This window comes from Callorhinus ursinus, unplaced genomic scaffold (assembly GCF_003265705.2).
Source record: "Callorhinus ursinus isolate GAN/ISIS: 27379988/994484 unplaced genomic scaffold, GSC_fseal_2.0 scaffold12, whole genome shotgun sequence".
Taxonomy (NCBI): domain Eukaryota; kingdom Metazoa; phylum Chordata; class Mammalia; order Carnivora; family Otariidae; genus Callorhinus; species Callorhinus ursinus.
This window is the reverse complement of record NW_027397074.1, coordinates 73,219,371-73,239,188: the sequence shown is the minus strand read 5'-3', so window position 1 is coordinate 73,239,188 and position 19,818 is coordinate 73,219,371. Positions and strand designations below refer to the sequence as shown.

General features: G+C 42.2%; 1 protein-coding gene and 1 long non-coding RNA gene across 8 annotated transcripts in view; one reads left to right on the top strand and one right to left on the bottom strand.

The window, feature by feature from the left end:
• LOC141373824 (uncharacterized) overlaps positions 1 to 11,870 on the top strand; it is a 38,281-nt gene extending 26,411 nt beyond the window's left edge. The window contains exons 4-6 of one of the 2 annotated variants that reach the window (XR_012380151.1): positions 10,476 to 10,625; positions 10,784 to 10,963; positions 11,690 to 11,870. This is a non-coding gene — a long non-coding RNA (uncharacterized lncRNA). The remainder of the gene's footprint in view (positions 1 to 10,475; positions 10,626 to 10,783; positions 10,964 to 11,689) is intronic. The other variant, XR_012380152.1, reaches the window with a different exon arrangement.
• The window catches only part of CALD1 (caldesmon 1), a 181,419-nt gene extending 161,971 nt beyond the window's left edge, over positions 1 to 19,448 (bottom strand). For 2 of the 6 annotated variants that reach the window (XR_012380348.1, XR_012380349.1), the window contains exon 1: positions 19,126 to 19,447. The gene's annotated coding sequence lies outside the window, so the exon portion shown is untranslated. Of the gene's footprint in view, positions 1 to 19,125 lie in introns of all 6 variants that reach the window. The other 4 variants (XR_012380346.1, XR_012380350.1, XM_025854954.2 and 1 more) reach the window with 4 other exon arrangements.
• Between the last annotated feature and the right edge of the window lie 370 nt (positions 19,449 to 19,818).

Genomic DNA, 19,818 nt, shown 5'->3' with positions numbered 1-19,818 from the left:
GTGAATTGATGAAAAGAATACTTTATCAGGAAGATTAGAAAATCATGAACTTATATGTATCAAACAATATAGCCTTGAAACAAATGACTAATTTTAACAGCAATAATGACTAACTTTATAAGGAGAAATGGGCAGATTCACAATGTTTTCAGGAGACACTGACATAACTTCCTTGGAAATTAATAGATTAAGAAAGTTTTAAAAAATTAGTAAGAATATAAGAGATTTGAACAATACAATTAAACTAAATCAAAAGAGCTTTAAGCAAAAGCAAAGTGTTGGAAGTGTTCATTTTTGTTTTATTGCATAATCTAGCATAAAAGCACCCAGTCTTTTTAAAAATTCAAAACAGTATGTTACACTAGTCACACTAAGTTAATCAACCAGCAACCTTTTTACTCTTACCATCTAGAATTTTAAAATTCTCTTTTTGTGTTTGTCAAAATGATCTGCATTTCACCAAATTAATCTCTTTTTATGGCCCTGACTTTCTGTACCATTTAAACAGGGTATTTGCCTCTTTAGTTTAATGAATTCCACTCTTTTTTCATCTTTTTCTCTTGTATTCTGCTTTGTTCCCAATCTTCTAGTCATTTGCATCCTCTTGGCCCCTCCTATCAGATGTTGAGAGATTTTATAAATATTTATGAACTGCTCCTTGTCTTTCTTGATGAAGAAAAACACACAAACACCATTTCCATCTATTCACCAGCTATTCCCTCTGTGTGTGAACTGGAACCACTTTGCCTGATCACTGTGACGGTATTTGCTACCAAGTCTTTTACAAATACTAAATGGTGCATTTTTTCACGTTGTGTCCCAAGTGAAGCAGGTTCTCTTTATATACCAGAAGGCCAATCCAAATGACACATGTTTGCTTTAATAACCTCTATAAAAGTCTAGTGGTTATTTATATTGATTACATAATAAGAAACTCCATCCCTGGTACAACTTGTTCTTTCAGCTGCAGAGCCACACCTGTAGAAATGCTAACTCACATCTGGTTCCATAAATCTGTTCTTTCTGATCCTCTGGAGAGATATTTTTATGTAAACTATATAGCTACATGTGGAATAGGAAAGACCAAAGCCGATGGCTAAATCTAGTAACCATTTCTACCCCAAACCTTGAGTTCTTACCCTCTTCCTTGACTTTGATGTCTTCTTTAGAGTTGATTCAATCATCCATTTTATGAAAGGTGTCTCTTACCAGCTTCATTTATACTTAGATAATCAACTCAAAGTGTTGATATTGTTGCTTTCAGGAGGTGTTAAGGACTACCTCTGAGTCAAGAATATTAGTTTCATTCATTGATAAATGGATTCCTCCAATTATTTTTTTATACGAAGATACCAAGAAAAGATACCAACATTTCCTCATTATATGTATTTTCATTCTTATTGATTCCACTGTATGTGTTCTATCTCTACACAAAGCAACTTTAAAAATAAACCAACTATAATGAACCAAAAATTGGTTACCTTGAAGGAAATTCATTTGTAATTACTATTTGAACTAAACTTAGCTCCCCCCCCTCCAAAAAGTGATTTGCCAGTAAAAGCATAACAATAAGGAAGTAACCTTGACAGAAAGGACAATAATGACCCTCATGAGGGAAGGTTATAAAGCCACAAATCCAAACAATAGTACTAAGAGAGACCATATTTAGTTCAACTCCTTCATTGTAAGAAGTGATGTCCTGGGGCACCTGGGTGGCTCCGTCGTTGGGCGTTGGGCGTCTGCCTTCGGCTCAGATCATGATCCCAGAGTCCTGGGAGCGAGCCCTGCATCGGGCTCCCCGCTCGGCAGGAAGCCTGCTTCTCCCTCTCCCACTCCCCCTGCTTGTGTTCCCTCTCTCGCTGTGTCTCTCTCTGTCAAATAAATGAATAAAATCTTTAAAAAAAAAAAAAAGAAGTGATGTCCTAGAAGGTTGAGTCACCTACCTGATGTCATCAAGTTGCTCAAAGACAGAAACTGAATTAAATGGATTCTTTCAGCTATTATCCACTGCTAACTCATATTTCAAAGAAAATCTGGAAGCTTAGTACATGGGAGGCTATTATATATTGAGATGATTTCTATAAGGCAAGCCCCTCCATAATTTATATTTTAGTGATAGGTATTTTTCATAAGCTGTGTGATATTTTGAAGTTGCCAAGACCTATAGATTTCATGATTTGGGGGAACATGGATCAGGTCTTTTTTTCCTTCATTAGTGTCAAAGCTCTTATAAGTAACTGTGGTTTGATGCAACTTAGGAGCAGAGTTTCAGCTGTTCAACAGCCAGGTAAACCCTGCCATGCAAATACTTTGGTTGAAAACTATAAAATGGCAGTGGTAGGTGCTGCTAGATATTACCATCTGTTTAGGATGGCCAGCCTCAGTGACAGCAGCAGTAGGGTTCCAGTATCTGGCATCAGTGTGGATCAGGCTGAGGAATCTGCTCATGGTCTCAAGGGAAAGAGACCAGAGAACAGAGGAGGCTCTGGGTATTTCAGGTGGAAAGTCCTCAGGATATTGTTGGTTAGCATATGTTTGAGAAAATAGTTTGCTTATGCAATTTTCACTCAAGGATTATAAGTTCCATCAATATTTCCATACTGTACATATTAAATTTTTACCATATTAAACACTATTCTGCTTTAAGGGACTTAAAAAATAAATAAAGGACATTAGGCAAAGCCTAAGGCGATCCAAATAAAATGTGAAGTTGTGTTAATAATGCCATCCATACCGTTTCATTAGTTGTGACAAATGTGCATAGTAACATTAACAATAGAGGAACCTGGGTGGGGGCGTACCAGAACTCTGTAATATTCTTGCAACTCTTCTGTAAATCCAAAATTCTAAAATAAAATTTTATTTTAAAAATAATAAAAATATACAATTTGACCCACCCATATGATTGCTTGTGCAAGCTTGGCCCCAAGCACACTTGCTAGGATCAAATATGCTTTTCTTCCACTCTTCCTCTTAGTTTCCTAGAGTATTTTTAAACTTTAATATATATGGCTATAGATATTATAATTACAGACATTACAAAGCACAGCACTTTCACATAAGTGATCTCATGTGTTAGAAATGTAAATGCTGATGAAAGACAATTTTAGTAAAGCTGAAAGCGACAAGATTCTTTGGTTTCAGATAAAGCTTATAAAAAACTTTTCTGGCTAAATTGGTTAAGGTCTGCCTTTGGCTCAGGTCATGATCCCAGGGTTCTGGGATCAAGCTCCGCATCCAGCTCCCTGCTCAGCTGGGAGCCTGCTTCTCCCTCTCCCTCTGCCTGCCGCTCCCCCTGCTTGTGTTCTCTCTCTCTGACAAATAAGTAAATAAAATCTTAAAAAAAACTTTTTTCTGGCTACACTGGAGAAAAAGCTCAAAGTGGATGGTAATCTGTCTTAATGATTCTTTTTCACCACCACCTTGGGGTTTCAGATGGTCTCAAACAAGATAATTGTCAATATTGCTTTTAAAGGCAAGGATGGAAAGGAATATGAGGAATATGCTTGCCCCAAGAGCTAAAAACAAGGAAAAAAGGCTGAAACAGGATGGGGCAGCCCCAGAAAGTCAGCTGAAGCTGTCATACATGGGGTAATTTTTGGAAATCTCAAATTCTAAACTTTGAATCTAGAGTTTCCTGTATGAACTCCTAAGATATGACTTACATCTCCCAAAAATTCCAATTAGCAAAATTAGCAAAAGTCTGCATATTTCAAAGGAAAAATAAGAGAAAACCATGCCTTAATAATATTTTGCCACCTAAAATGCCTTTCCATTAAAAATCTCATTGCTCCTGGGCGCCTGGGTGGCTCAGTGGGTTAAGCGTCTGCTTTCGGCTGAGGTCATGATCCCAGGGTCCTGGGATCGAGTCCTGCATCGGGCTCTCTGCTCTGTGGGGAGCCTGCTTCTCCCTCTCCTCCCCACTTGTGCTCTCTCTCTCTCTCACTTTCTCTCTCTCTCTCAAATAAGTAAAAAAAAATAAATAAATAAAAAATAAATCTCATTGCTCTCTACCTGGGTGTTATAGAGAAGGGAAAAGGCCATTGTCAGTTTATAATTGGGAAGCCTGAGGCACAAGGAGTCTGTTCATGGTCATGCAGGCTATCAACTGTGGACCATATATCCTTGGGTAGATATATCCATTCCACCATTACTGTAACTGTATACCTACCCTGCAGAATGTGGTTGAAGTATTCTGATTTTCCCTTTTCTTACCATCGATTTTTTTAAAAAGATGTATCTAAGCAACAGAGACATGAGGCCATCATGGCAAAAGTATATGGCTGCCAACAGCAGCAGAACATTTCCAACTGTATAAAGTTCAATGGGAGAAGAAATAAAAAAATAGAAGAAGAAGGAGGAGGAAGGGAAGGAGGAGAAGGGAGGAGGAGAAGAAAAGAGATGATTGATGGGGGAGGGGAGGGGAAGGTGGTCAGAAGAAAGGAAGGAAGGAGGAAACTTTACCAAAACCTTTATTTCCTTCCATAAAGCATCTTCTTTCATTGTTTTCGCCTTCATTCATTAATTTTTGGGAGAAAGAAAGTTTTATGGTTAAAACCCTAAAATAAGTAAGCAGAGAGATAAAAAGAAGAGCTTTTTCCAGCTGACATAGTGCTATAACTGGCAAAATTTTAGATATCTATGGATTGGTTTGCAAGAGAAAAATGTCTCCCTTTCTCATTTTAGAGTTGAGAAGGAGGTTCAGGCCTTCCTTGAATGGCCTGAATTGATCATGGAAGTGATTTTTCAGAATGAACCCTAAGTCGCATATGACTGAATCATAAAAAGAACAAGACTTGAAAGGGACTTAAGTCAATGTTTATTCTTTTTACCTTGAACTTTATTTCTCCTTATGTTAAACCTAGAGCAGCGCCGCCAGGCCTTTGGTACACACTGATGAGAAAACAGCCCAGATTCCCGAAGGCGTGATGAAGGCAATGCACAGTTAGCTTAGATGCTCATTTTCTCTTCATGTTTCAGGCCATATATTTTCAACTCGAACTGTGTACAGGTACACACATCAGAAACATATCCTGTAAGATCCCAGACACATCACAGCATGTGTCTACACCACAGTGTAGACACAGCTGCTTACATGGTGTAGAGATCGCTCTAGTCTCTGGGCAAAGGGACTGAAGTGGCGGACAGTCCACTAAGAGCTCATCTGAGACCCAAGGCAGCTTGTAACATTCGCTGGTGGTGCTGGTTGTGTGCGTATGTGTTCAGACAGGCAGGAACTCTGTCCTGCACGTTTAATGGCAGAGAAAGCGGCCTCCCTGAGATGCAGGAAAGATGGTACCAAAACAAAAGGAGATAAGAGACCCCAAGGGAAGAGAAGAAGTGAGGAGGGGATAAGGGAAAATAGAGCCACACACTGAATTTCTTGGGGTGAAAATAAAAAGAAGTATCAGAACACAATTTTTTTTTTTTTTAAGGTACAGAAACAGAAGGAATGGTTGCTAGGTGAAGTGAGGTCTATGGAGACAGAAAACTGCACCATGGATAGGATAACTGTTCATGCCAGTTTGCCTGGGACAGTCTCCATTTAGGACTGTTATTTTAGGGAAATTACTAATATCTCCTCCTTTCCCTCTCAAAAGTGTCCTGGTTTGGATAATAAATGGCACTGTCACCCCCTTATCTACCACCTCTGGCCTAAGACAGGGTGTAGCCATAAATAAGACTGAAACTAGGAAATGGAACCATGAGGAGCTTTAAGGAAGGGGTAAAGGGAAACAATGGCTAAAGAAGAGAGGGATTAGGAGACAAGATATAATGCGTGGGCAATTTATAATCAACTATGCTGAACACAGATAAACTCAGAAAGAAGGTTGGGAGGAAAAGGGTATAAAAACTTAAGGACGAATGCAGAAGAGACAGAAGAAAACAAAGACAAAAGGCAAATGATTCAGAGCACAAATATGTTCAGGCTTCTAATATTTTCCCCTGTATGTGGGGATTCGTGGTTATGATCAGCATGTATAAAAATGACTGAAAATGGCCATCCCTGCTTTCCACCCTGCACCGGCACACACGACGTCTCGCCCGCTGCTGCTTACATGCTCCGCGGGTTCTGCCTCGCAGACTCAGAGGCTGCCTCAGCCAAGCCTTCCCACCGAGCCCCCTCCCCGACTTGTGATGGCTGCATACCAGACAGTCTGCCACCGTGGTTTCATGGGCTTCCACAGATAGGCCACAGTATGTGAAGCTGCATTTCAGTGCGTCATTTCAGAGACCTCTTTTGACTTTTTACTGGATCAGAATTTTGTATTGCAAAAGGCAGAAAGTAAATGTCAAGGGCAAGTTCAAAAGGCCAAGTGATTTCGAGCTAAGCAATTCCTAGACCCAGAGGGAAGATGGAATACTACCAGCAATAGGGCCTTTGGCATTTAGAGGTTCAGAAAATATGGTGTATGGATTTCCATCACCATTTTGAACTGCAGCATGTTATGGCTTGAACTGTGTCTCCCTCAAAATTCTCATGTTGAAGTCCTAACCCCTGTACCTCAGAAATGTGACCTTATTTGGAGACAGGGTCTTTCCAGAGGTAATCAAGTTAAAATGAGGTCATCTGGGGTGCCTGGGTGGCTCAGTCGGTTAAGCGGCTGCCTTCGGCTCGGGTCATGATCCCAGGGTCCTGGGATCGAGCCCCACATCTGGCTCCCTGCTCGGTGGAGAGCCTGCTTCTCCCTCTCCCTCTCCCTCTGCCTGCCACTCTGCGTACTTGTGCTCTCTCTCTATCTGTCAAATGAATAAATAAAATGTAAAAAAATAAAATAAATAAAATGAGGTCATCAGCATGGGCCCTAATCCAATGTGACTGGTGTCTTTTAAGAGGAGGAAATTTAGGTAGAGATACGGATATAGGGAGAATGCTATGTGAACATGAAGACAGCCATTTACCAGCCAGAGAGAGGCCTGGAACAGATCCTTCCATCAGAGCTGTCAGAAGGACCGACACTGCCAACACCTTATTGTTGGAATTCTAGCTTCCAGAACTGTGAGACCGGAAATTTCTGTTGTTTAAGTCATCCAGTTTGTGGTACTTTGTTACAGTAGCCCTAGGGAACTAATACCTCAGATGCATTCTGGTCAAAGATGGGAGCTAGGAGAAGCTGACCAGACTTTTCATAGTTTCCTCATTTCCCTGAGAAGACTAAGTAATGCTTCTTTGAGTTGTCTAAAGGAGTGGGCACTCCCTGTGGCAAGACTGGACTGGCTGGCCCTTAGGAAATAATTTCAATTGCTCATGCCTTGGTTTCTCCCTCCATGAAGTTGGATATAGGGCCTGTGTTCTGAAACCCCCACTGTGACTGTTATTAAGGCAAAGGGTGATCACGCGAGTATTCTGAGTTTGAGGCAGGAAGGTCAACCTTACATGTGAAGACTTACTAATAAATACTATCTCTGAGAAAAGCTGGCAAGGTGAGTGGACTCTAACTTCTTGAGTCAACCTGTGTGCAGAGAGGTACAGTCCCTGACTTCCTACCTGAGCCTCATAGAACCAGCTCTGTCTTGGCCTTTTGAATATCTAAATTTGACATAATCAAAAACTAAAACAACTCATATATTTGGACAAAGAGTTTTCATCTTTCAGTACATAATTCCAGAATATTTCCCCTGAATCAGGGAAAAGAGTGTAACCTGCTTGTTAAACTGTCTCTGCTACGGAGAAAGGAAAACACAAAAGTATTTCTGCAGGTTTTTTGTTTTTTTTTTTAACTGCTATGGGCCTAGATTCTCATCCTGTCTCTCACTTGAATTATCTCTTGAGTCAGTAGTGAAAGAAATGGTATTTAGCCCTGCTTCCTTATATGGCAGGGAATTACGATGTGCTTGTCTATTTGAACTGCAGTGTGGCTCCCTGACAAATTATAATGATTGGTTATGGAAACCTCCTGCTCTGGTTTCCATCGTATTCCTGAGGAAAGACACAGAGCAGAGAGCTGGAGGGAAATGGGAAGGGCTAGCCTCAGGGAGTGGCACTGAATCTGGCTCTGCCATTTGCCAGTTGTGTGACTTTGGGCAAGTTCTTTACTTTACTTTACTGCCCTGAGATAGTCATCTTCAACTAGAATGGTGCCTGTCACTCAGCAAGTGAATGAGCTAGCTTATCTTCTTACCCATCTCTAACCTACAAGGCCTGGGATAACTTTCCATCCATTTCGATTCACTGTCCCTCCCAAATTCAGCATTTTTTCTCCAGATAAGTCTCAATCCTCTTCTCTCTCTCCGTATCTCATTCTCTCCTCTCTTTTTTTTTCCTCCCCCATCTCCCTCTCTCATTCCATATTTAAAACACTAAAACCTACAAAATGACCCAGCCTCAGGAATAATAAACCCCTTTAGCTATACCAGATAAAGATGATCTAGAATGTTAAAGTCAGCAGACATGCAATGATAAGGGCAGGGGAGAAACCTCTGTGGTTGAAAGGGGTGGTGGAGGTTGTCTGCTTCCGCAGAGCAGGGCTGCGCGAGCTCCAGAGACACACAGATCTGGTTAGAAAGTGCTCACGCTGACCTGAACAGGGTTTCCTGTAAATGCTGTCTACTGGTCCTCGTCCCACCTCAGGGAGAACCTGACATGAAAGAAGGTGGCTTCTTTTGCTCCATCTACATCATGACCACGAAGTAGCCAAGCTGGGAGAGTGTGGCTCAGGGCATGGAGACTAACGGGAACGCATGCCTACAGATCGGCTCATGGGTATCACAGCTGATAGCGGATGATTTTTAATTTAGTGCCAGCATGTACAAAGCGGTTTAGAGACATTATTTCTAGTCCTTATAATAACCAAAAAGTGGAGGAATGGGGCACCTGGGTGGCTCAGTCGTTAAGCAGCTGCCTTCGGCTCAGGTCATGATCCCGGGGTCCTGGGATCGAGCCCCGCATTGGGCTCCCTGCTCAGAGGGAAGCCTGCTTCTCCCTCTCCCATTTCCCCTGCTTGTGTTCCCTCTCTCGCTGTGTCTCTCTCTGTCAAATAAATAAATCAAATCTTTAAACAAATAAAAATAAAAAGTGGAGGAATAATAATCCCCTTTTTATAGGTAAAGAAACAGGCCATAATGATGTAATGTCTGGTGATTAACATAACAATAAAAAATTATTAAAAAGAAAAAAAGAAACAGGCCAGGGAAATGGTCAATTTAAGATTCAAACTCAAGTCTTCCATATTCCAAAGTGTGTGCTCAAATGGGTCACACCTCCAGAGCCACACACAAACCAGGGTTCTCCATCGTTGGAGTAATTAGAAATACGTAGCACAGCATGGTGGCTGAGCGTGTGGACTATGGAGCCAGGTTATCCAGGTTTGAATCCTGGCTCTGCCACTTCCTAGCTTTGTGACCTTAGATATTGTCACTTAACCGAATCGTAACTCAGTCTGCTCATCTGTAAATGTGGTTTTTGTATGGAGATTACTTGTTTGATTTTTATCTAATAAACATCTAGATGCTACTTAGCACGTGCCGGGCACTGTCATAAGCACTCAGTAATAATATAATTAGAGAGGAATCAATGAGTTCAAACATGAATACTGGCTTCAGCTTTCTTATCAAGAAGAAATAAATTATGGACATTTCTTTTTTTTTTTTTTAAGATTTTGTTTATTTATTTATTTGACACAGAGAGAGAGAGACAGCTAGAGAGGGAATACAAGCAGGGGGAGCGGGAGAGGGAGAAGAAGGCTTCCCGCGGAGCAGGGAGCCCAATGCAGGGCTCAATCCCAGGAACCTGGGATCATGACCTGAGCCAAAGGCAGACGCTTAATGACTGAGTCACCCAGGCACCCCTAGACATTTATTTCTTTACTCATTTAACTCTCTACTATGTGTGGGGTGAGGCACGTTTTTAGTTTCCAGTCACAGCACTGAAAAACCCAAAGTCCCTGATTCATGGCACTTATGTTCTAGAGCATAAGAAATAATCAGCAAGTAAGCAAATAAATATACAATCATAAGCATACATTATGAATCTTCATGCAACAAAATAACAGAGGTATTCTGATTGGCTGTCCTGCACAGAGGCTAATTTTATCAACTTGGTACCTTAGGTGTCCTAGGAAATGTTTCACAACAAGCTCTGGGCTTAGGGAGGGGGGGAGGGGAGCTCTGATTTGTAGCATTTGCTAATTTCAGTGGTATTTCCCTCATACAGACACAATAAATGTAACTAACCTCCAGAGCACAGATAATAATAAAACATAATAATTAGGAAGGAATGAGTTTTGAGTATTTATTACCTTGGTTTTTAATATAATTGTCAGTTGATATATGTTAATTTCTAATAATGACTATGTTTAACAGCCCGTCCTCAAAATCTTAAAAATTTAACAGTTGGCTTTTGGGAGCTAGTATGCGCTGGCTTCCCACACTACTGTTTTGGGTGCATGGGGGGGGGGGGCAAGTGTCAGAGGGAAATGAGACCCAGGCAGTGTGATGTCATTATGTATGTGGATCCTCATCTACTTCCTTTTTAGCTGCTTTTCTCCAGCAAGTACTGCCTTCATGTACACAGCGGAAGCACTGCTCTGTAAACCAAGAAGCATCTGTACAAATAAGTAGCAATTCTGGCATTCTTACTGGACTACGTTACTCATGCAGAGATACTTTTAGCTCTACAATCCTGAGTGAGTATAATTTATATACTTGCTGCCCTGAATATGGTAGCTTCTTCTGTGTAGGTTACATCTTCAGGATGTAACTCCTGACTGCTGAGTAAAGGAAGACCCTAGAGATGGATTTTCATTTCTGCAAAAGCATTCACCTGAGGCCTCTTGTCTCTTAGGGCTCACATGCTTCTGAAAGGGCCATCCCTGGAAACGTCTAAGCCAGAGGCTATGATGGCCCTGGCCTCAGAGGAGAGGTAGGGTGAGAGTGGAGGAAGCTTCTCCCCTCTTCTGCTCAGGATTTGTACATTTCTTACCCCAAGGCTGAGAACAGAGAAAAACATCTTCTGTTTTTCCTGGTAAGTTAAATACCTAAAGTAATCTAAACAAACATCCTAAGGACAGAAATACTTAAAAGAGTTTTTTTTTTTTCCCCTCAATTCGCCCCTCCCCCAAAGCCTAAATTTCACTTAGTAATGGTGGCTGGAACAGGAAGTGGAAATACCATGAGAAATTTTATTCTTGCCACATTTCCAATGCTTTACAAAAGCAAACACTGGAAATCTCATCAGAAAGCTTGACCTTACAGGGCTGACAGGGTTGATAGCTTTGCGCACAAACCAAAAGAGTATGGGAAGCTGGAGGAATTTTCAGATAAATATTCTAGCTCTTCCAAAGAGACTCTTCGGGAAAACTGATTATTTGGAATATAGAGCTGTAACTTTCAGAAAGAAATTACTCAAAACTAAACAACTAGGCTTCTGAGGAGTAAGTTACTCCATATATCTACTATAAATTATTTTAAGCAGAGATGTACAGAACTGTTTCTGAGCCAGGGTATTTGAGCAGAATCACCAGAGAGTTTTTACAAACTACAGATGCTGGACCTTGCTCTAGACCTACTGGATCACAGTCTCCAGGGGATGGGACTCAGGAATTTATGTTTTCAAAAAGCCCTACAGTTGATCCTGATTAAGATGCTGGTTAAGATCTACTGGACTATAGATTATAAGCAAATCAGCCTGTGTTGTATAATCAAAATCCCTGAACTGTTAAAATGGGACAGTCTCTCTTGCTTCTTTCAGGAGAAGCAATCCAGTGGACTGAAACAGGTAACAGCCTGGGACTTAAGAGCTGTGTTTTCCGGAACCACCTTTGCCACTAATTAACTGGGAGACCTTGGTCAAGTCACTTGAGTTTGTTCTTTCATTCAACAGATATTGGGCTTCTGTGATGTGCCAGGAACTGGCTACACATTAATAAAAAAAAAAAAGAAGAAGATGCTTCCTGCCCTTATAAATCTTACTGACATTAATCAAAGAAACCTACAAATGCATGTATAATTTTACTTGATGTGGCTAGGCTTTAGTCTCTCGTCTGGAAAATGAAAAATCACTAGTTCTTTTTTTTAAAGAATTTCTTCTTAAAATCCTAAATTTCTTGTCCCAACTTCCACATAATGTTTTAAGTGCAATGACTGAGAAAACACAATACCAAAACTACTATGAACTCAGTAACTCTTTTAAGTAAATTGACACTTTATCATCATAATGCATCTATATAATTAGAAAATAGTAGCATGTATTGTGTAAGATGTATTATTTACAATACATCAAAACCATTTGCTGCATATATGGATTTGTTCACCTCTTGCAATAATTTTGTGTCCTCCCCAGGATCCAAGGTGCAGAGGTTAGGAATCTCTGGACTATGTCAATGATGGGAAATACATGGCATCTGAGTAGCAATGTCCCTTTTCTTCCACAACAGACATCACTGTCAGTGAGAGCATTTGTTGCCCCCAGTGAGCTTGGGACTCAGCCTCAGAATCTTTCTCAACACACAGTTCCAAGTGGTCACTACCAATTGTTTGGAGCTGACAAACAGATGGAAAATGATTTGTGCTTCCTGGGCTAAATGCCTCCTAAGACCCTGCCCAGCTTTAAAAATACAGGATACATGTATTCAGTTCTGCTGTCTTGAGAAACACGAATGCCTTCTCCCCTTTCCATATAAAAGTACTCCAAATATTTGAAGACATCCACATGGCTCCGATTTTCCTTCTTTTAGGATTAGATCCCTTATGTTCTCCTGACCCTCTCTGGTCCCTGACACTCATTCCTGGAGGCATACTTGTGAATGCTTCTATGAAGAACAAGCCCAGAATAGAGCATGTTGTCTTGTTTTGTTCTGTTTCACTTCCCCTGACAGATACCAAGACAGGTGTCCAGTGAGTGAAAGATTCCACTACAAACACTGCAGAGAACGGAAACTTTCACTGACTGGGTACACTAGCTTTTATGCAATAAGTTTATGAAGTACTGTGATCTACATTGAGATGTAGTAGTTTTTATTTGTTACAATTATTAAATCATTTATTGAATTTTAAAGACTGCTTTAGTTTGGGAGGAGCCATAGCACACCTATGACTCATCAAGTTTCCTGCCAACGAAAACACTCAAGCGTTTTTCTTTAGAATCTTTCTCAAATGGATAATTCTTATCTTTTCAATTATCAGGGGTGCAAGCTTCCAAGCTAACCTCCCTTAAGATCAGTTCATTGGGCAATGCTAAAGTGGTCATCAAGTACTGTATGACCCTGATATTAAGTGTTTGCCTCTCCAGGAATTCAGTCACATAAAAATTGGAATGACATTCATTGATAGCTGTTGGACATTTCAGCTAATTTGCCTTCCATGCCTAACTCTCTCTTCTAACTAAATTTGCCCACTGAGCTTTTTATTTTCCCCAGAGGTGATGGTGACTACTGCTGTCCGTCCCACTGGTAATCCACCCATAAGCATGCCAGTAACCTTTGATATCCTCCTGCTAAGGGATTTGCCAAAGACCATAGTTATCAGCTGAACCACTCAGGTCTCCTCTCTCAGAATTTGACCAGGAAGCACAGAAGGAACTTTCCAGTCTGTAGAAGAGCAGAAAGGAGCAGTCACATGTGCTGCAGCTGAGTTACATTAATGGAGGCACATAGACCTCTGCTGAGATACTTTGACCTACCTTGATTCCAACCCTATTCTCTATGGATCCTGGTCCAATCATGGCTTCTGTTCTTGGATTCCCTTGTGATTCCATCCCTTTATTATTCCATATGTATCTTTTTTTTTAAGATTTATTTATCTGAGAGAGAGCGCACATGCATGCACACGTGTACATGTGTGTGCAAGCTGGGGGAGGAGCAGAGGGAAAGAATCTTCAAGCAGACTCCCCATTGAGAGCGAGCCCGAGGCGGGGCTCGATCTTACAACCCATGAGATCATCGCTGAGCCAAAACCAAGAGGTGGGTGCTTAACTGACTGAGCCACCCAGGCGCTCCCCACCCCCATATGTATCTTATAATCCTGTCCCTTTACTTGAGCTGCCACAGCCTATTAACATAGGGTCTCTCTGTTCTGAACACTGTGCCAGGTGTTCTCACCCATGTTACTGTACCTGTCTGCACACTGCCTTGCTAAACAGGCTTTTGGTTTCTAAACCTCCACCTGCCTTTTGATTTTTGCTGTTTTTCTTTTACTTAGCTGGCTGTGATTCACACATTAGTCCATTGTTGTACTTTATATCCATTCTGGCTTAGCCCTCCTGACCCCAGTGGAACTAATGTCCTCGATGCTTCTGGCCCTTGGACCCCTTGGGCACTTTTCCCCGGTCCTGCCCATCTTTAGCACACAGGTGAAATCTGCCTAGTCCCCAGGTTGAGACAAGCGAGAGGGAACGTTACATGTGGGTGTCAAAGGAACTAATTATATATTCCTACTTAATATGTCCCTCTCCAAGTAAGATAATTTCCTTACAGCCAACTGTTTTCATCCGTATATTCACAGAACAATGCCAGAAGCCTCAGGAAGTGATTAAAAAGCAATTTATCTTGAAGTTATCCATCACTAAAATATATATATAAACAAAAGCCATGTACAAAAATGAGTGCTTACTAAGAACACTCAATTCATTTAAAATATCCCCCCCTACCCAGTACTTCCTTTCTTTCAATTATTCCTTGACTGCTACCTAGCAATCCTTTTCTTAAGCTCGTACTGCTCGCCCAGCACATGCTTGGCAGCAGCCGGTCCCAGCTTCTCCAGCTCCTACAAGCTCCCCACAGAAAACTGCCTATCTCACCCCAAAGATGATCTCCTTTTCTTTGCAATGGGGGCCATATGCAATGGGGGCCTTCTATGTATCTGTGTGTTCACACCATCCTTTCTTCCTTCAGAAAATCTGGGAAACAAGGAAGGACACCTCCACTCATGTTCTGATCCCGTCCACCCTTGTCTCCAATGGAAAGCAAGACTTCACCTCACTCCCCACCCCAACCTCCCTCAGCTCAAGGTTTCTCACCTGTCAATCACAAAAGGTGGCTTCACAAGGGACCGCAAGGGTTTAGAGTTTTTATCAGCTTTCAGAGGTACCCACCGCAACCACAAGAGAGGGATGAACAACCGACAAAGCTACCCCATCACCTCTCCCTCCCGCGCCCAGCCCTCCTTTTCTTCCTGTCCTCCTCTCACCCTCACTCACTGCCAGCCGACCGCGAGTTTGGGGGCGGGAGGCAGAGTGACTCTTTCTCCACAGAAACTGCTCCAGCATCTACTCTGTCTGCTCTAACTTTTCCCCCTCTGCCCAAAGAAGTGAAGAGGCTTTCCCCTATCTTGAACATAACTGGGCTTGATCCTTCCGCTAGTCTCTGGGCTTCACCCTAAAGCTGGGGCATTGCAGATTGTCAGTGTTGCATCGGGAAAGCCCTTGTTTGGCCTGGGGATGGAGGAGCAAGGGGAGCTGGTAGAGACAGAGGACTAGGGGTAGGGAAGTTAGGGAGGCCACCAAGGATAAGTCCCAGGAGAGCCAGCTGGGGATACTGAAGACTGAGGGAAATCGGGGGGGGGGGGGGCTAGATCCATGGAGCAGTCTGGTCTCAATACCAACAGGAACCACAGCCAGGTGCTCCTGATTACCTCATCCTCTCTACAAGACCCAGGCTTGACATGCTGGGATTAGTTCCATGCTTTTGGCTGGAGGCAGAGAAGCTGCCTCATTTACTAAGGCCTTTCTGTTGTCAGCACCTTGTCATTGGTCTTCTACTCACCTGGATCTTCAGATTTCCTGGTTCCTGGATATGGCCTTGTACCACTGATAACCCATCTTATTCTGCCTCCTGATATCTGTGTTCTCCTGGCGTCTGATCACCAGAGCTAAAGTTTAGATAACACTGGGGTGGACCACTATTCCCAAGACTCGGGGTTCCAGAAAGAACTAGGATTCACAAGGTACCACTTAAGGGTCCTCAAATATGAGGAAGGAGCAGATAATCAGGGATACTAGGTAAGAAGCGGAGGATATAGTCAAGATGAGCCTAATGTCCAGAGGCCTCAAATTATACACAGTTTGGAGTATTTAGCCTACAGAAAAGAGGGGCAAACAGCCTCATCTCATTTGGACGTTTTAACCACTATGGGAGGTAGGAGAAGCATCATAATGCCCATTGCACACATGAGGTCAAAGAGTTAATGGCTTCCTCAAAGGTCTGGGCTATCTGAACAGGGGAGCCAGTGCTGGGACTGAGCTCTCATAGCAGTGCTCCTGAGTTTAGCCTGAGCTACAAGTATCTCTTTATATTACCCAAGGACTCAGAACCTATGGGCATCTCTCTAATGACAAACTTGGATTAGCGTGATAGATGAAGGACTTTCAGTAAGGATCTAATGGTTCTATTTTCGGGCTCTGAGAGAATTTACCCAGAAAAGTCTTTTAAAGTCTGAAAATTCTTTGGCAGCATCTAACCTCCTCCTTAGGCCTACCATGCTATTTACATACCACTTTGTCAGCATTTTCCCCATCCCCCGACCATGGCCCCACCCCACCACATTTCCAAGACATGTGATAGACTGCAGGCAGATGGGGATTGAGCTAATTCCTTTACATGCCTGTCTCTACGTCACTTTTCTGTCTTGCTGAAGAATCACTGATGAGCAGCCCTGCTACCATGAAAATACCATGAGGTTGTCTCCATGACAGCTATATGTGGGGGTTTTTTTGTTTGTTTTTATTGGGCAAAGAGAGGGAGAGAGAGAATCTCAAGTGTGCTCCCTGCCCAGTGTGGAGCCTGACGCAAGGTGACCTCACAACCCTGAGATCATAACCTGAGCTGAAATCAAGAGTCAGACGCTTAACTGACTGAGCCACCCAGGCGCCCCAACTATATGTGTTTTTAAGAAAAGGCCTACTGAGGTGCATTTTAGGCTTATCAGACCAGAAAATACCTAAGCTGCACTCAGGACCAACCTATTCCATCTGCCACAGAGCAAGAAATGCTCAGGCCGGTCACAGGAGCCAATCAGAATTGTTAATAGCCTCAGCATCAGGTATGCTTTTATGTATCTCATTTAAAGCCTTTAAGCTGCAATTTGAACCTAGTTCTCCTCTTAACTTTAATGCAAGAATTGCATATTTATTTAAAGGAATTTTTCGATCTGAATTATTTAATTTAGTCTACTTATGCCATTGGCTTTGAGCCAGTGGAAACAACCTAGCATGTCACCAATGGACCCATCCACTGTGCATTCCTTGTATGTACTGAGATCAATTTTTTATTAGTGACTTGTTATTCTAGACCTTTGCCATTGTACTTCTCTTTATTAAATGATTTTATTAAAATGAAAGTCTTTGCATGGCAGTTTCATCATGCTCTGTGTACCTCCCCAATTGGGGAGCTGTGTTCTAGCTAATATTCAGCTGGAGGAAAGTAGCACAAAGAGCTGCCCAAAGTTCAATATAAAGTAAAATAGCAAATCCCCTTGCTCCAGCACATCACTACAGAGAGTACAACACTTATTTTGAAAAATGTGTTTTTGTGGTTGTCGGGGGATGGGGCGCGCACAAGGAAGAGAGGGGAGCGTGGTGGCAGCAGAGTTTGAACTTTCAGGGATTTGGAGATGTTGGTTTCAAAATGGAATTTATCCGCAAATCCCAAGATTATAGATTTCCTTCCAAACTGCATTCCCTACGTGGTTTAGAGAACAGTTGAAAAAGAAATTGCTCTCCATATTTTGATTGACATTAAAAACACTGTGAAAATAGTTTGGAACTTGATCTCTTTGAGGGAAGGACAATAATCAAACTATAGCTTTCGCTGGCAGCCCTGTCCTCCACACTTACTCAGAACCGTTCCAGGAAAAGAAATTCACAGGGAACTCTGTTCTCATGTATCACTTCTAGGAGGGGAGAGAGGCATTCTCAAGAAAATTATCCCTAAACTTCTAAATACAAAGAGAAAAGATTATTTAATGAACCTCAACACGAAACCACCTCACTTGACAGAACAAAATCCAATTTAGTCATTTGGAGCCGAAAACCTTTAATATCCAAGTCTATTTAAAAATGATCAGACTTGCCCTTCTTGCCACATACCACCTCGTCTTCACTTAAGCTCTAGCCCTACACGTCTGGTTTTGCCAAATACATTAGAAAGATTTTACTATTCCAGTTTACAAGTCCAACTGCATAGCCCTGTTAACAGAGGGATCTATGAATACCAAGTACTTTGTTCTCATCCACTTTTTTTGAACATGTATTACCATAGCACTGAAATTCCCTCACCCTTTACAACCAGCAATTTCTAAAAGGAATTCCAGGCTACTTCTACCACCTGGCTGCCTTGTACTACTGTTTAAGATGCCCAAATATGTGTGACTATGTTGAAATGAAAGCCTGCTTCCTCCCTTTCTGGAACACCTTTGCAAAACTACATCTTTTCACATTCTCTACTCACAGGCACACTTCCAAACAGAAAATAAGATTTCTTAAGGAACAGTTTGGTAGGATGTTAAATGTGATTTCTAAAAACACACCCACTAGCACATGCATTCTCTCATTATTAGGTTTTATAGGAAACAGATCATGGTAGGCATCTTCCTGTCTTGGCAAATATCAGATCAGTTACATTAACCCAACTGGTGCTAAACACTCTTTCCACCTCTGACCTTGTTTCCTTGCAGCTCTACAAGTCCAGCCTTAAAAACTGGTAGCAGAACAATCTGCAAATGGCTTTGGTTAAAAACCATTACTTTTTTGGCTTCTCATTAACTTAAAAAGTTGTTTTTAAAGTAAAACCTCTTTAGATGTCTGGGAATAAAAGATGCAGGAGAGACCACCGGTGTGGGCAGACGAGCACGGCCCGCCTGTTGACCCTGGCCTGTGGCTATCAGATACAATCCCTGTGGCACTCCTAAACAAAAGGCTTTCCTTATCAAGGTTGCCGGTGGTCCCTGGGTATACATCTCTGTAAGCTCTCCTCTCGTCCCAACTGCAAGAACAGAACTTGAAATCTCATCCTGTTTGTCTTCCGGGAACATCTGCAGGGCAGCAAAGCCCAGTCTGTCTCTGAGAATTCGCATGGTTTCTTGGCTTTTACAATCGTGCCTCTCCAGCCACCTTAAGCAGGAATGTTGACTGAAGCCCAGAGAAAGCCCCCAGACTCTCTGGAAGAGATTAAAAGAAAGCCCTCTGTGGCTTACCTCGCAGGCTGCACCTTCTTCCTGGGGACTCAGTCGGAAAGGAAGGACTGATTTCTCTAGCAGGAGCACAGCAAGAAGGCAGGCAGGCAGGCAGGCAGCCTAATACACACTGCTCTATTCAATAAAACTCCAGACCGCCCTTCCTTAGCCCCTCCCAGAAGCCCATGCTAAGTGAACACATATCCCCTATGTTTACAGTCGGCAGTCGGCGGTATGCATTGTCCTGTAGTTTTTCTAATCCGGCAGCCAATGACGCCACCCGGCCAGGCCAGCCGAGGTGGACGCAGCCTGCCTGTGCAGATGCCTGTCATTCCCTAGGCATGCTCAGGAAATCACTCATCAGAAAAACCAAGACCGAAAAAGCTCTGAAACTGCGTGCAGGCTGCCAAAACCAGCCAGCTACATGCCCTTTTTTGGTTATCCTTAGCAGGGCCTCTGGAAGTGAATCCATTGTCAGGAACAATCATAAGAAATGTTAATCTTGGAGAAAGAGGCTGTCTTGTAGAACGCAGATGCAACTTTAAAAAAGAAAGCACAGTCTATGAAATTTAAAAGTGAACAGTTTGGTGGCGTGGGAGTGGGGAAAGTTTTTTGATTTGAGGGAGCCCTCATGGCATATTTCCTTTAAAAGTAGCTGTGAATACAAAATGAAATTAAATTGTTATACAGTGTTAAAGCCTGCAATGGTCAGGA